Raw genomic sequence first — 7,160 nt, 5'->3', positions numbered from 1 at the left:
TTCGGCGAGCGACTCAGCCTTGCCGGGCCTCCGTCTTCCCATCTGTGGGATGGGGCAAGGACCCCCCCCCGCCCTGATGACACCGCACGGTCGCTGGCACAAAACAAGCCCCCAGGGACTTGCAGCTTTTGCTGCTAAGCGCCTTGGAACCGCAGGGCCGACCTGAGCCGCCGCCCCGCCCGTCACCCCTCTGCCGTTCTCTCCCCGGGCCTCCCCGGCGACCTCATCCGCTCTCGGAGCAGGCGGGCCGGGTCTTAGCCGAGTCACATCCACGGGGGAGACGAGGTGGGGCACAAAAGGGAGGGCTGCGAGGCTTCCCAGGATCCCTTGCACTCTGTATTCCGCCCTTTCCCAAATGACCTGCGCCTTTGCCCCAGGAACACAGGAGCCCCACCACCTCCACGCACACAACTAGGCGGGCTCCTGTTTTCCTTCCAAGCCTATGAAAGCACCTGACCGGCAGGGCGTGGTAGCTCACGCCTGTAATCCCAGCACTTTGGGAGGCCAAGACGAGTGGACTGCCGGACAGCTTGGCGAGACCTCGTCTCGACAGTAATCAAAAAGTAGCCGGTCGTGGTAGTGCGCGCCTGGAGTTCCGGCTGCTTGGAAGGCTGAGGCGGAAGGATCAGGTGGACGCTGGCGTGGCCGGGGTGGCCATGAGTGTGCCGTTGTACTCCAGCCTAGGCAACGGAGTGAGACTCCAAAAAAAAAGAAGCACCTGACCTCAGTGAGAACGTCCCTGGTCCAGGGCCCGAATCCATCCCCTCCCTACCCACGACTCCTACCACCGCCTGTGGCCTCCTGCTCCTCCGTTTCAGCTGGGATCACTTAGTGCTGGGGTAGGAGGGGTCCAGTCCCCTTGACGGAACCAGAGCATCTCATCTCCGTGCTCCAGCCCCGCACGACTAGGACCCTGCCTGACTCTCCAGCCTCAGCCCACACCAGCCCCTCGCTCTTGGCTGGCTACGTGCCCTCTGCCCCTGTGGCTTTGCTGTGCTCTCCCCTTCCGGCTTCTCTCCTCCTCAGACCTCAGCAGAAACTCACTTCCTCAAGGAAGCCTTGCCTGACTCCCAGGCTAGTTCGAACTCCTCCCTAGTTAAAAAATTAGAGCATCCTGTCCTGCTCCCTCAGAGCACTTATTATGGATGATTACTTGCTGGGGTCAGCCTCCCCCGCAATCCTATATATGGTTCCTGAGGGCGGGAACCACATCATCAGGTTCAGTTCACCAGTATCCCCACACCTGGCACAGTGCCCGGCACACAGTAGGCATCTAGGATGACCCAATAGCCTACAGTGTGTGTTACCTTACTCCTCCCGACCAGGACGAGCCAGAAGGAGCCAGGGCGGTCTTCCTTCTGCCCCTTCCCTCCACCCAGGCTGTTTCCCAGAAGCCTCTGTTGCACACAGACCTTCTTGACTCCTGATCCTCACACTGGTTTGTGGTCTCTTAATATGTAGCTCTCAGCTCCTAGAAGGCGGGGCCCTTTCCTTGCTTCTTTGTATAATCCCACTCCAGGCCAGACCTGATATAAGTCTCGCCATAACTTAGTGGCTCAGTAAAAACTATTCTTGAGACCTGGGGCTGGCCAGAAAGTTTTACTCAAAAACCACAGATGTTTTGGGACCCCAACTAGGTGCCAGGCCCTATGGAGACATGCCCTTCTCTGTCCTAATTCTCAGCTGTGACCCAACCTCAATTACTGCTCTTGATACCATGCAATGGGCTCATCTGCTTAAGTGTCTGTCTCTCTCCTCTCCTGGCGGGGACCAGGGCTTATCTATCTGAGGCTGGCTTCTCCCAGGCCAAGAGTGTGTGCCACTTGAGTTTACTGTGGTTTGAAGGTGTAGCCATGGAAGAGACCGGTGGTTCCCAAATGCTAGGCTGGCTGCTTCGGAATCACCTGGGCACTTGTTAAAAGCTGAGAAGCTCAGAGCCCACCCCAAGGCTCCTGAATGAGAAAGTGAAGGAAATGGTGTTTTAGACTCTGCATCCTTATTACCATGAAGGTCACTCATTCTCTCCAAGCCTGTTTCCACCTTGCAGGGCTGTGAAGACAAAGCCCTTGCGTGGCGCTGGGCACAAGGAAGTGCTCAGAAAATACCCATTCCTGTGGCTTTAGAAGCAAAGTCCCTGCCCTGCAGGAGCCTCCACTAGGTGGTGGAAGCAGACATGTTTGGAAAGCACGCCAGCACAAGGCAGACTCTCAAAAGGGCTGCACAAGTGTCTTTCCAAACTGGTCTCCCTTCAGCCTGGTCCTCTCTTTCCTAGGCAGTGCCTGTGACACAGTGTGTGATTGCTGTGGCCGACCTCCCCAGCACAAAAAGTCCACCCTCCCAGAGCCCCTGGATGGCTGGACCCTGCCCTGAGGCCAGTGGATTTAATGTGCTTTCAGCCTCGATGCCAAGAATCCTGGCACCCAGCAATCACGGAGAAGCACTAATCAGTGAGGTACTGGCTTCGTGCATGGAGGAAGAGGGCGAGGGGGCAGGCATAAATGGAGTTCTGGGACCAGGGAAGGCTCTGGAGGGGGAAAGAAAAGCAGACCAGGAATGAAGTGTCCTGCATGCCAGACCCCACTCTCCGTGTGATCTTGAGTAAATCACAACCATGAGCCTCTTTTCTCTTCTGCAAAATTGGGATAAATGGCATGAGACTGAACCACATGAAATTCAGCAATCAAGTGTTGGCAGTCCCACAGCTTTCTACCTAATATACTAACACTAATACTTACCACATTAGGTGGGCTGCGCCTGCCAGCTGGGCACTCGGTCCATGGGAGCTCTGATCTCCAAGGCCAGCCCAGCAGCCTCTGCTCAGTCTATGGCCTGACCACACCAGGCAAGCCCTGACCACCTGCCCCCACGCCCACACAGGCAGTCTGAGGACAGCTGTCACCATGGTCACCAACACGCCCACTTAATAATATCTTGGATGCATTCATGCAAAAGGGTTTTAGAGGCCTGCGCCTCACCTGACACCCACAAGCCAGGGAAGGAAGGCGGGACAAGTCCGCTCTCCCTGCAGCAGGGATGGGGAAGCTGGGGTCATGGCCTTGGCAGGGCAGGACAAGGACCTGCACTCTGCTTCCCTCAGGCGGGCTGGATGATCGCACTAGGCAAGGATGAGGAGAGGGCCTGTCGATGCTGGCTGTGACCCAAGGGACAGCTGCCCCACGCCACACACAGCAGCAAAGAGCAGCTGTGTCCTCCCTCAGAAGAGCCTGCACTAAAAGAACGAGACCCAGGTTCTCTGCTTTGGAGTCACCAGCTGACTTTGGGCAAGCCCTTGCCTGGTTCCTCAGCCTTCTCATCAGGAAAATGGGGACCATTCTGGGCATGCCACTCACAGGGCTGAGTCAAGGTGTAAAAAAGAGGGCCGGCAGTCATGAGTCTATTCTCGGCCACCTGGCACTGAGGGGAGAAACAGACACTGTCAGGGGAAGGAGCCACGCGCTGCTGATCTTGCTGATTCTACGTGGCATCGCCTCCACCGCCCTGGCCACCAGCTTCGTGTTTCCACAGCCCCTCCCCGGAGCTCTAGCCCCACCCAGGATCAGCTCCCCTTCACTTCTTCCTGGACTGGGGCAGGGGCCTCCCAACCCCTCTCTTCATTCCCTCCCTCAGTCCATCCTCCAACAGAGGCAGGCTTCCTGGAGAACAGAGTCCAGGCTTTGAGCCTAGCCCAGTCACTACCCCCATGGTGGCCGTGGCCACAGGGGAGGTATCTTTCGCCTCTGCGAGCCTCTGAACCCCAAGTGGGAGAGGACTCCCTGCTCACCCCTTAGCCTCTCCCAGCTGGCGCTGCTGCTCCTTCCCAGCCCTAGGCTTATACATGACAGCTGGGGAGCCCAGAACTCCCAGCATGCTCCAGGGCACACAGTAGGCACTCAGGAGAATCATGATTCCTCCCGCAGAGCACCCAGATCTCTTTATCTGTCCTCTGGGATGACCCTGAGCATTTCCGCCATGTGTTGACAGATCTCTGTTCCTGCATAGTGGAGCCTGACTTATCTCCATCACCCCAAAGCACCCTGTGTGTGTGTGTGTGTGTATACACACCTCCAATGCTCAGCTCCAAGGCCACGCCCTGGGCCCCAGCTCAGGCCCCATCATCCCTTCTCCATCCCTCCAACCCATCCTGCAACACTGACAGATTAACCTTCTTCTTCTTTTTTTTTTTTTTTTTTGAGTCAGGGGTCTCACTTTGTCACACAGGCTTGAGTGCAGTGGCATGATCACAGCTCACTGCATCTTCAACCTCCTGGACTTAGGCAATCCTTCCACCTCAGCCTCCTGAGTAGCTGGGGCTACAGGCACACACCACCACACCTGGCCAGTATTTTATTTTTTAGCAGAGACAGGGTCTTGCTATGTCACCCAGGCTGTAGATTAACCTTCTTGTACGGTAGGTTCCATTCACCATGCCCCTGCTCGGAACTCTCAAGGCTCCACAGCTCCTTGGACCCAGAAGGTCCGAACTCCCAAGCCTGATGTCAGCCCTTTCTGTGACACTCAGCTAATGTGAGGCAGGGCTGAAGTGAACTCAACCAGCATTGGGCGGTATGCTTTTTCCCAAATGCCACTTTGCATCATGTCCTTTCTGCTGGGAAAGGGCTTCTTCCTCTTCTCTCCTGGCAAATTCTGACTCATCCTTCAAGGCCGAGCGCACATGTCCCTTCCTCTGGGAAGCCTTTTCTTTTCCCTCCATAATTCAAGGCTCTGAGCTCTAGCCTTCAAGGCCCTCTAACCTACTCTCATCCCTCTGCAGTGTAACTGGGTTCCATGTCTCTCCCTCTCACCAGGCTGGGACCTCCCTTGCAAGGAAGTAGATCCAAGCCCACCTCTGAGCCAGCGTCCAGTACAGGACCAAGCGGAAGTGCCCATAAAGGTGTGCCAAGTGACTGATGAGAGACATGTGACAGCAAGATGGGATAAAACCAAGGATGTGACTAGAAAAGTGCCTTCCAGAGACTGGCCTAATATTTGGTCCAGTCTCTGCCCCTCCTCTGACCAGGCCTGGTCTTACATATCCAAAACCTTGAGAATGTTTTTTTTTTGTTGTTTTTTTTTTTTTGAGTTGGAGTCTCACTCAGTCGCCCAGACTGGAGTGCAGTGACTGCTCCTGGCCACCACAGCCTCGAGCTGCTGGGCTCCGGCGATCCTTCCACCTCAGCCCTCCAAGTAGCTGGAACTACAGGCGCATGCTACCACGCCCGGCTAATTTTTGACTTATTGTAGAGATGAGGTCTCACCAAGTTGCCCAGGCGGGTCTCGAACCCGCGGGCTCAGGCAATCCACTCACCTCAGCCTCCCAAAGTGCTGGGATTACAGGCTGAGCCACCAAGCCTGGCTAACCTTGAGAACCTTAAACATCAGACAATAAAGCCCCTACAGAGTCACTGGACTGCACTGGAGCGCGGCCTTGGCCATTCTAAAATGGATCAACCAACCAAAGCAGCAAAAAAAAAGCAAAAACCAAACAAAAATAGTCTTTCTGGCTAGCCCCAGGACAAAAGCTCACAGAATCTCCTAGGACAAGGGAAGCGGGCTTGGAGAAGGTCCCCCCAACCTCTCCCTGCCTCGGGGCAGAGCAGCCCCCCAGCTCAGGATCTAACAGTTGGGGAGCCTATTCCTCTGCTCTCTGACCCTCGCAGCCAGCCTTCCTCCTTGGACTCCCCTAGGTGCCAGAGCTGCCCGGGGTCCCAGGCTGCCCCTCCTGAAGCCAGAAGTGCCCTCCATCTCTGGCCCCCTCAGGTCCCTGGGCAGCAGCCTCTCTGCATTTTTTTAACGGAACTTCTCCCCAAGGCAACCCTGGGAAGAAGCCCTCGCCCTACTCTGGGAGGCCCGAAGGGGCCACCAAACTGACTCCTGGAAAGAAAGAAAAAAGGGTTGACTGACAAGAAGCAACTGCTCTCCTCCTGAAAGGGAGTGAGAAGAGGGGAGGGGTGAAGGCAGAAGCAGCTAGTCCCTCTTCAGGAACCCATCGCACTGGCCCATCCCTGCGGGGCTGCCCCTCACCACCCTCTCATGGCCGCACCCCCCTCCCCACCCCAGGCTTTCTGGAAGGGGAGGCACCAAGCTGACACGTCTGGGGCTCGGGTTTGCAAAGGCTGTTATAAATGAGGTATCCCGGAGCCCAGGATGCTGAGAATAGCAGAAGCCCATTCCAAGCAGTGGGGGCCTCCGGACCCCAGCTCCGCCCCTTCCCTGCCTCCAGTTATTCCAACGACCCGCACCCAGCCTGGGGCTGAGGGCCCTACGAAAGGCCAGCGAGATTCGTGGTACTGGGAGCGGATGCCCTCAGCCCTGAGGGGGGCGAGCGGAATCACCTCAAAATGCAATTGATGAATGAGGAGGTTGAGGCCCAGAGAGGGGTAGCTACTCGCCCAAGGTCACACAGCAAGGCCCAGGATGCACCCGGACCTCCCGACTCCCAGCCTCGCGAGTCGGGGTCCTTGAAACGTCAGGGCGCAGACACCGCCCCCCTCCCAACCTGCACACACGCCCCCAGCCCCCTTACCTCCCGGACCCCAGTGGGCCCTGCCTCAGAGCCGGCTCTTGGGCGGGGCGCTCAGGCCGGGCAGGACTAGGCTGGGCCCCGCTAGGTCAGGGCGGGTCCTCTGTTCCCCCCAGGGTGGGGACGCCCTCCGCCAGGTCCCAGACGGAGGGGATGCTGCTTCCACGGTAAAGTCCAGTCTTCCCACCCTTTGCACAAGCCCGTTTGTGCCAGGAAGCCCGACTCTGCGGCGCGGCGCCGGGGCTGCGGGACGAAGCGGGGGAGGGGCGAGGTGCGGGAAATGGGGCGGAGCCGGAGCGGGGGCCACCCCGCGATTCGCCGCTCGGACCACGTCCCCTTTAAGGCCAGCCGGCCCGAGAGCCGGCGGGGGCGGGGCGGGGCGCTGGGCGAGTCGCGTAATGCCTCCTGGGAGCTGAAGTTCGCGCTCGGCGCGCCGAGCCGCAAAGCTCTCAGGGAGAACTACGAGTCCCAGAGGGCAGCGCGCGGACCCCGGTCCGCCACGCCCCTGGGCTGGGCGCCGGCCCTCCGCCCCCCTCGCAAAGCCGCGCTGCCCGCTCGCGGAGGGAAGGCTGCAGGGCCAGGGCAGGAGGTGGGTTCTGTGCGACCGGGGGCGCTGGGCTCGGGGACTACCGGTGAGGGG

At 58.3% G+C, this 7,160-nt stretch overlaps 1 protein-coding gene across 1 annotated transcript in view; it reads right to left on the bottom strand.

Annotated features, from left to right (window-relative positions):
* The window catches only part of USP35 (ubiquitin specific peptidase 35), a 24,986-nt gene extending 18,079 nt beyond the window's left edge, over nucleotides 1-6,907 (bottom strand). Inside the window, exon 1 of the mRNA XM_021711797.1 lies at nucleotides 6,524-6,907. The gene's annotated coding sequence lies outside the window, so the exon portion shown is untranslated. The remainder of the gene's footprint in view (nucleotides 1-6,523) is intronic.
* Between the last annotated feature and the right edge of the window lie 253 nt (nucleotides 6,908-7,160).

Source organism: Carlito syrichta, unplaced genomic scaffold (assembly GCF_000164805.1).
Source record: "Carlito syrichta isolate Samal-C Ts95f unplaced genomic scaffold, Tarsius_syrichta-2.0.1 Scaffold85569, whole genome shotgun sequence".
NCBI lineage: Eukaryota > Metazoa > Chordata > Mammalia > Primates > Tarsiidae > Carlito > Carlito syrichta.
Note: the sequence above shows the minus strand (reverse complement) of the source record. Positions and strands in the feature narration are given on the sequence as shown.